The following is a 9,562-nucleotide window of genomic DNA, read 5'->3' on the forward strand; positions in this document are numbered from 1 at the left end:
TTAGAAATCCTGAAGGCAGTGATTGGTTTTCGGGGTCCCGTACGCGGCTAGGCTCCCAAAAAGTCCCACACATGTGGTATCCCCATACTCAGGAGAAGCAGCTAAATGTATTTTGGGGTGCAATTCCACATATGCCCATGGCCTGTGTGAGCAATATATCATTTAGTGACAACTTTATGAAAAAAAAAAAAAAAAAAAAAGTGTCACTTTCCCGCAACTTGTGTCAAAATATAAAATATTCCATGGACTCAATATGCCTCTCAGCAAATAGCTTGGGGTGTCTACTTTCCAAAATGGGGTCATTTTGGGGGGTTTTGTGCCACCTGGGCATTCCATGGCCTCCGAAACTGTGATAGGCAGTGAAGAGTGAAAGCAAAAATTTACACCCTTAGAAATCCTGAAGGCGGTGATTGGTTTTCGGGGCCCCGTACGCGGCTAGGCTCCCAAAAAGTCCCACACATGTGGTATCCCCATACTCAGGAGAAGCAGCTGAATGTATTTTGGGGTGCAATTCCACATAGGCCCATGGCCTGTGTGAGCAATATATCATTTAGTGACAACTTTTTGTAAATATTTTTTTTTTTTTTTGTCATTTTTCAATCACTTGGGACAAAAAAAATAAATATTCAATGGGTTCAACATGCCTCTCAGCAATTTCCTTGGGGTGTCTACTTTCCAAAATGGGGTCATTTGTGGGGGTTTTGTACTGCCCTGCCATTTTAGCACCTCAAGAAATGACATAGGCAGTCATAAACTAAAAGCTGTGTAAATTCCAGAAAATGTACCCTAGTTTGTAGACGCTATAACTTTTGCGCAAACCAATAAATATACGCTTATTGACATTTTTTTTACCAAAGACATGTGGCCGAATACATTTTGGCGTAAATGTATGACTAAAATTTAGTTTATTGGATTTTTTTTATAACAAAAAGTAGAAAATATCATTTTTTTTCAAAATTTTCGGTCTTTTTCCGTTTATAGCGCAAAAAATAAAAACCGCAGAGGTGATCAAATACCATCAAAAGAAAGCTCTATTTGTGGGAAGAAAAGGACGCAAATTTCGTTTGGGTACAGCATTGCATGACCGCGCAATTAGCAGTTAAAGCGACGCAGTGCCAAATTGGAAAAAGACCTCTGGTCCTTAGGCAGCATAATGGTCCGGGGCTCAAGTGGTTAATAAGTACACTTGTTTTGAGGTGGGGGGGTAATGCATTGGGATTAGAATGGAGGATGGCAGAAAGGTCATATGGGTGCACCATAGCCTTTTCTAAGGATAAGTTAGAATATTTAGAACCTCCAGTTAACCAGTCCAGGCCCTGTCTAAGTAAACATGCCAGGTTGTAGAAGCGCATGTTGGGCAGTCCCGCCCCGCCCTCGCCCTTCGGGAGACGTAGTTTCTGCAGCGCTAGGCAAGGTTTCTTGCGAGACCATATGAAGGCAGTTAGAGCCTTCTGGAGTTTTTGGATATCTGAATGTTTAATTAGAAGAGGTATGGTCTGCATTGGGTAAAGCAAGCGTGCAAAGGATACCATTTTGAAAAGGTGGCTTCTCCCAAAGAGCGAGAGAGGCAGGGTCCCCCAAGCCTCCAACTCCTTCACAATTTTGGCTATCAAAGGGGGGTAATTCAATGAGTACAGAGAGGTGCATGGTTCATGTCCTATTTTAATACCCAAGTATGTAATATGTTGGTTGGCTATGGCCAGGGGGCATAGGTGTTTCCATTTACTGGAGAGATGGGGGTGCAATGGTAGGATCTCACTCTTATCGAAATTGATTCTGAATCCTGAGCAAAGTCAGAAATCTGTGAAAAGTTGCTTGAGTCTGTCAAAGTCTGCTATAGGGTCAGTGGAGAACAATAGTATGTCATCTGCAAATAGTGCCGAACGGAGAGTGTGGTTATTTAGAGTGATGCCACTGATTCCATCAACTGAATTTAACAGTCTGGACAGGGGTTCGATTGCTAGATTGAACAGGAGTGGAGACAGGGGGCAGCCCTGTCTCGTTCCTTTTGTTAATGGAATCGTGTCTGAAATAAAATCAGGGGTAACAAGACGTGCGGTAGGGGATGCGTACATTTGTAGAAGGAATTGCATAATCTGGCCTGAGAATCCAAATTGTGTCATCACTCTAAAAAGCCAGGAGAAACTGATGTTGTCAAAGGCCTTTTCCGCGTCTAAGGACATGATGGCAATGTCTTGGTTAGGGTGGGTTTTAGCATATTCCAGAGCCATTAATACTTTGCGAATGTTTAGGGTAGCTGATCTCCCCGAAACAAAGCCAGATTGGGCTGGGTGTAATAAAGATGGCAGTAGGGGAGCTAGACGTGACGCAATTATTTTGGATAAGATTTTGACATCGACATTAATTAACGATATCGGTCGGTATGATCCCGGTAATAGGGGATCTTTCCCTTTCTTAGATATTAGTTTGATGTGGGCCTGTGTTCCCGTAGGAAGATAGGGCCCTCCGTCCCACATGGCTGCGTATACATGTTTTAAGGTATCTGGAATAAATTCCATGGTCATTTTATAAAATTCGGCGGTGTATCCGTCGGGTCCCGGGGCTTTGGCCGAGGCCATGCCTTTGATCGTATGTCGGATATCGTCGACAGTAATGGGGGCATTAATTGTCTCCAACTGTGTGTGGTGGAGTTTGGGCAGACGTATTTTGTCAAGCAGAGAGTCAGTAGTAGGTAAGTCAGTCGGGTCAGCTTTGTATAGATTAGTGTAGTATTCCACAAGTAGGTTGCTAATCTCATCTGGGGAGGTAACCAGAGAGCCTGTCGTAGCTCTAAGAGCAGAGATACGGGTAGGACGTCTAGGTCCTGAGCACATTTTGGCCAAAAGCCTGCCAGCTTTGTTGCCAAATCTATGGAAATGTAGCTGAGAATATGACGTTTTGGCCGCTTCATGTTGTTCTGCCCAGAGGTCAAAGGTGCTTTTAGCCTGTCTCCATATTTGTATGTTCTCTATGGTGCGGTTTAATGTGAGCTGTTCATGTGCCAAGCGTAAGGCTTCGCTTGACTGACTATATTGTTGCTTGGCTCTCTTTTTGAACTGGGCTGTGTATGAAATTATTTTGCCCCGTAAGAAGGCCTTGCCTGCTTCCCAGAAGAGGTTAGGGTCTGTAATGTGAGCTCCATTAGTGGAGATGTATTCCTCCCAGGCGCAGTATAGTGTATGTTGGAAGTCCTCATTGTCAACTAGATAGGAGGGGAAGCGCCAAGTAGGGGAGGGAGATGAACGAGCCGTTTGGTTTAGGTGTACCACAATTGGGCTGTGGTCTGAAATCACTGCGTCATGTATGTCTGGTGCAGTTATTACGGAGCTTAGAGCCGGGGAGGCAAAAAAATAGTCTATTCGTGAGAACGTATTGTGTGGGGGCGAAAAAAAAGTGTATTCCCGATCCGTTGGGTGCATCAAGCACCAAACATCCACAAATTGCATGGAGGCGACGGATTGTGACAGAAGGGTAGATGCAGATGGTGGGGGGGTACGAGTATGTGTTCTATGTGCAGGGGGGCCTGTGCGATCAGCTAGGGAGGACATGACTGAATTAAAATCCCCACCCATTAGGTGTAATGTTTCTGGGGTAGTTAGCACCCATTTCACTAAATCTTGAAAGAAGGAGGTGTCAGGAGAGTTAGGAGCATAGATGTTAGTAAGTGCTACAGGTTTATCGTCTATAGTCAGATGTAGAGTCATTTTCCTTACTTCCGAGTCAACCTTAACGTCCCTAACAGTGTGTTGTAGATTCTTGTGCAGAAGGATAGCGACACCAGCTTTACGGCCTACTGCCGGTGAACCATAAACAGAGCCCACCCACATTCTACGAAGACGTTGCAGGTCGTCTGCGGCCAGATGTGTCTCCTGGAGTAGAGCCACATCAGTCCGGAGACGCCGCAGGTGTCTGAGGATGGACATGCATTTGTTTGGGGAACGCAGCCCCTTAACATTCCACGAGACAAACTTTAGGTGACTCCCATCAGTAGACTGTGACATGATTGGTAGTTAAAAGTGGTTTGGTTTAGGGGTTTGTATAGGAACCCCTTTGTAGATGTACTATCTACCTTTTGGGAGCCACCAAAGCGCAGCAGAACCCCTGAAGACATATGAACTGGGTTGGCAAACATGAACTTAAACTTATCTAAGCAGCAGTAAATTATAAACATTAATAAGGCAGAGTATCGGGTAAGGAAATACAAAACGTGCCATGTGGACTTCTCTTTTTTCCACATGAGGTCTCACCTATCTGGCATAGCTCCCATTAACTGCCAGCTCCTCACTTAGGGGCAGGGTGTTAGCAACGGGGGGTGAGGATAGGGAAGGTAGGGGAGAGGAAAGGGGGATAAGGGGGGGGAGTGGGTAAAGGATAGGAAGGGAGGGTAGCCTGGGGGGGATCCCCTGAGGAAGCAGTGCAGGTTTAAACTAACAAATGGCGAGGTAGGCTAAACACAGGGGAAGGCCCCTCTCTATAGATTAAACTAAACAAACCAAAAGATAGAAAATACAAAAAACAAAAACATTGCAGGTGTCCCTGAAAAGGAAAGTCCCCCAGGTAGTGGGAGGCCATCTCCGTTGTTGAGTTGCATGACCATATAACTGTAAATGCATAACTTTTAGCAACAGGTTGGTAAGGGTAGTGCTCCATAGAGAGTATGTATGGCAGTTTCTAGAGGCATCAAAAGTACCTTTGTCTTAAGGAGAAAAATTAAGAAAAGAAAAACACATAAGATGTGTTGATACTACCCGTTAGTAGATGGCGAGGTAAGAAGGGTGGTGATGTGAAGTCCTTCAACGATTCCCAGAGCGATCTTCCTGGTTGGTGAAACGACTGCGTTTGTATGGAGGTTTGGTTGGGCTTCGGGGGTGCTTAGGGGGTCCATATGCGTGCTGAGAAGATGACGATGGTGAGCCCTCTGCAGCGGCGCTGTTTTCCATTTCGGAGCTTCTATTGGCTAGGTAAGTTTCCGCCTCTTCAGGTGTATGAAAGGTGAGTTGTTCCCCTTCAGGCGTTTGGATGTGGAGGACAGCCGGATAAGCTAGGGAGAATCGGATTTGATTGTGCTGCAGAGTGGAGCATACCGAGGAGAATGCCTTGCGTTGTTTCATTACCTCTATGGAATAGTCCGCAAGCAGCAGCAGTTTCGCGCCATCCACCATCAGTGAGCGCGTGCGACAAAATTTTTGCATTATGGCGTTTTTGTCAGCATAGTTCAAATATTTCACTATCACATGCCGAGGTTTAGTGCGTGTGTCAGAGTGTTGACCCATACGATGCGCCCGTTCAACAGTGCAGGGTATGCGGAGGCCAAGTTGCTCTGGGATGGTTTTTGCACATATATTTGTAAGGTGGGAGGCCGGGATCGACTCTGGCAAGCCAATTATGCGCAAGTTGTTCCTTCTTGAGCGATTTTCTAAATCGTCCAGCTTGTCCCATATGTCTCTGTGCGAGGCATTGATGCGTGCAAGTGCTGCAGATGAGGCTGTGCAGTCATCTTCAAGTATGGATATTCTTTCCTTCACCTGAGTAATGCGTTGGGCCTGAGCCTGAAGCTCTATGTGCAGCTGCTCCAGCCCTCTGTGCACCGCTGCGTCCACAGTGGCTGTTAGGGATGGTCCCAGAAGTTGCACTACAGCCTGGGCAATGTTGGCAGGGGATGTGGGGTCTGTCTCTGCCATAGCAGGGGCAGGGGGAGACTGTGGCTGCAGCTGAGGCCTCTCAGCTGTGTCCGGAGCGGTCACCATCTTGGCCGTGTCGGCCGCTATGTCTCCCGCCGGAGGAGCTGTGGAGGGGGGCGAGGACAGCGCCCGAGCATAGGAAGCGGTCCATGTCTGCCTGGGATAGAGCAGAGGCAGTAGGGGTTCCCCCCGGAGCTGTGGCCGAATTAAATGCCGGTTTAGTGAGGAGCTGTGCGGGAGCTGAAGCTGTTTACCTCCTCCTCATGTGGCGCCGGAACCGGAAGTGTGCTGTTATCTTCATACCCCAATGTGTTTAGTGACCTAAGCAGTAAACTATATGTGTTGGTTACTTGCATTACATCCCTTAAGTAACTTCAGACCAAGCAAAGGCAAAGTTTCAAACACTTCATGATAACAGATACAAACAACAGTCCAAAATAAAGTGCAGTCAATTCCCTAATGTCCCTAGTCCATAACCTAGGCTTGTGGCTGCCCCAGCATACCTGCATAGGAAAGAGTCCATTCTTGGCAGAGTCCATGCTTGGTATCTTCAGGATGGACTGCAAGTCCCAGCAATCCTCCTAGGAAGCGGGAACTCCGACCTCAGCATATCACTGGGAATCCAGATTCCAGCTACGGCAGCGAAAGGGTTCAACCAGAATGCACCGTCCAGAACCAAATAGAATAGCAACAAGAACCCCCAAGGTCCTGGGCCTCCATCCCTAGCACACAAGAGTTGGGGGGTCATACCCAGGTAAAACCCACCAAGGAAGACCTGAGAAACACAATTAACTCCTAACTTCCCGGCTGAGGCAGTGTTAACCACTACCTGCCTATAAACCTCCCTGTTGTCATGATCTTATCATTAAGTATGTTAAGCAGGCAGCAGGAGAACTGTCAACATAGTCAGTACACTAAGGCCCCATTCACATCTGAGCGTTTTGTAGCTTGAAGCCTGAAGCTACAAAATGCTGGAGGGGAAAAAATCAATTATTCTCTATGGAGATGGTTCACATCTCCACTACAAAACGCTAATAGGGCCCAAGACCTGTGGACAGAAATTTTCAGGTAGGAGGGGGCATCAGTATACAGAATTAACTTTTAAACATCGTTTTCCAGATAAGTCCTCCGTCCTCTGTAGTTTATCAGTCTTTTTCAGCATCTTGGAGTCTTGGTGAAAATTTTTGCTCTCCCACCCCAAGCAAGTGCTGAAAGATGTGGTCTAGTTGTAAGGTGCAGTCAGGGCTGGCCCAAGAATGAAATGCTGCCCCCCCCCAAAAAAAAAAAAAATATGCCCACCAAAAGGCACCCACATTCATTATTTTATATCATGATAAATAAAATTAAATGTATCAGAAAATCAGATTAAAAATGCCATAAATCTATTCCCTATTTTGTAGACGCTATAACCTTTACATAAACCAATCAATATACGCTTATTGGGATTTTTTTTAAACAAAAATATGTAGCAGAATACATATTGGTCTAAACTGATGAATACATTTTTTTATAGCCAATATCTATATGAGGGGTTTCCACCATCCCTGCTAAGTTTCATTTTATACAATATGTATTATTTTTATTTTGATGTGTATTATATGTATCAGAGACCGGTATTGTTGTAATATTGAAGCCTATTGAGATTTCCATACATTAGAAGGTTCCACCATTATTGTTAAGTTATTGATCAGTAAGTTAGCGCTGCACTTTTTTTGTGGTGTGAGAAAACATATAACAGTGCTTAGCGGCAGGCCTTTTACTGACACTTTTTTTTTACCTCCAGTAGTTTATTGCAAATAGTAGTGTGGTGATTACCTATTATACTAAAAATCGGCATGTGGAATTAATAAACATCAACAGATTTTAGTTGTGCCCCACCAGGCCGGCCCCCCATGGACAATGTGCCTGTCTGCTGAGATCATTGCCCCATCCCTGCACTCAGTGCACTGATTGGCACTGATTGGCAGCACTGACAGGCAGCAATGATTGGTACTGATAGGCAGCACTGATTGGCACTTATAGAAAGCACTAATTGTCAGCACTGATTGGCACTGATGGGCCCTGATAGGTGGCACTGATCAGCACTGATATGTAGCACTGATTGGCACTGATAGGCAGCACTGATTGGCAGCATTTAGTGGCACTGATTGGCAGCACTGATGGGAACTAATTGGCAGCACTGATGGGCACTGATAGGCAGCACTGATGGGCGCTGATATGTGGCACTCATGGGCATTGATTGGCAGCACTGATGGGCACTAATAGGCGGCCTTGATAGGCAGCACTGATTGGAAGCACTGACACTGATTGGTGTCACTGATTGGCACTGGCACTGGTAGATGGCACTGATTGGAAACACTGATTGGCACTGATAGGTGGCATTGGTTGACATTAATATTAGGCAGCACTGATTGGCACTGACAGGTGGCACTGACTGAAAGCACTGATTGGCACTGACAGGTGTCACTGATTGGAAACACTGTTTAGCACTGACTGGCACTGACAGGTGGCACTGATTGGCATTGATAGATGGCACTGATTGGAAGCACTGATTGGCACTGACAGGTGGCACTGATTGAAAACACTGTTTGAAGAAAAAAAGGGAAGAGAGGGCGCACCGACCTAGTGCATTACCACTGATAGCGTTTATTAAAAAAAGGTAAAATAGCAAATGAATACTCACAAACGAGCATTATTGACAGGCATGAACATTAACTGCAGGTACGCAGTAACAGGCATCAGAAAGAAACCGGGACCGGACATCAGGTGGATACGGCAATGGCTGACGCGTTTCGGGGGAGAACCCCTTTCCTCAGAGCCTAAGCGGGTTAGGCTCTGAGGAAAGGGGTTCTCCCCCGAAACGCGTCAGCCATTGCCGTATCCACCTGATGTCCGGTCCCGGTTTCTTTCTGATGCCTGTTACTGCGTACCTGCAGTTAATGTTCATGCCTGTCAATAATGCTCGTTTGTGAGTATTCATTTGCTATTTTACCTTTTTTTAATAAACGCTATCAGTGGTAATGCACTAGGTCGGTGCGCCCTCTCTTCCCTTTTTTTCTTCTTGTAGCCTATGAATACCCAACATTCTGAAGAGGGCTGCAAGACGGCAGATACCACTGAAGCATTCTGGCCTTATCACACATTGAGAATCTAGATACCTGAGCGCAGGAGAGAGTTTCTTTTTTGGTTTATGAAAACACTGTTTGGCACTGACTGGTGGCTGGCACTGACAGGTGGCACTGATTGGAAGCATTGATTGGCACTGACAGGTGTCACTGACTGGAAACACCGATTAGCACTGACTGGCACTGACAGGTGGCACTGATTGGCACTGACTGATGGTACTGATTGGAAGCGCTGATTGGCACTGACAGGTGGCACTGATTGGAAACACTGTTTGGCACTGACTGGTGGCACTGATTGGCACTGACAGGTGGTACTGATTGGAAACATTGATTGGCACTGACAGGTGGTACTGATTGACACTGACAGGTGACACTGGCACGTGGCACTGATTGGCACTGATTGGTACTGACAGATGGCACTGATTGGCACTGGCAGGTGGCACTGATTGGCACTGACAGATGGCACTGATTGGCACTGAGTCGCACTGGCAGGTGGCACTGATTGGCACTGGCAGGTGGCACTGATTAGCACTGATTGGCACTGGCAGGTGGCACTGATTGGCACTAAGAGGTGGCACTGATTGGCACTTACAGGTGGCTCTGATTGGCACTGACAGAAAAGGAATTTCACACTGAGCCGATACTGACGCTTAGTGAAACTGTATGTGACACTGTCACATAATGTAACTGTCTGCAGAGAGAGACCAGCTGTCAAAATTCAGCAGCGATGTCGGACCCAGGGTGGACAGGACCCAG

This window comes from Aquarana catesbeiana, linkage group LG09, assembly GCF_042186555.1.
Source record: "Aquarana catesbeiana isolate 2022-GZ linkage group LG09, ASM4218655v1, whole genome shotgun sequence".
Lineage (NCBI taxonomy): Eukaryota > Metazoa > Chordata > Amphibia > Anura > Ranidae > Aquarana > Aquarana catesbeiana.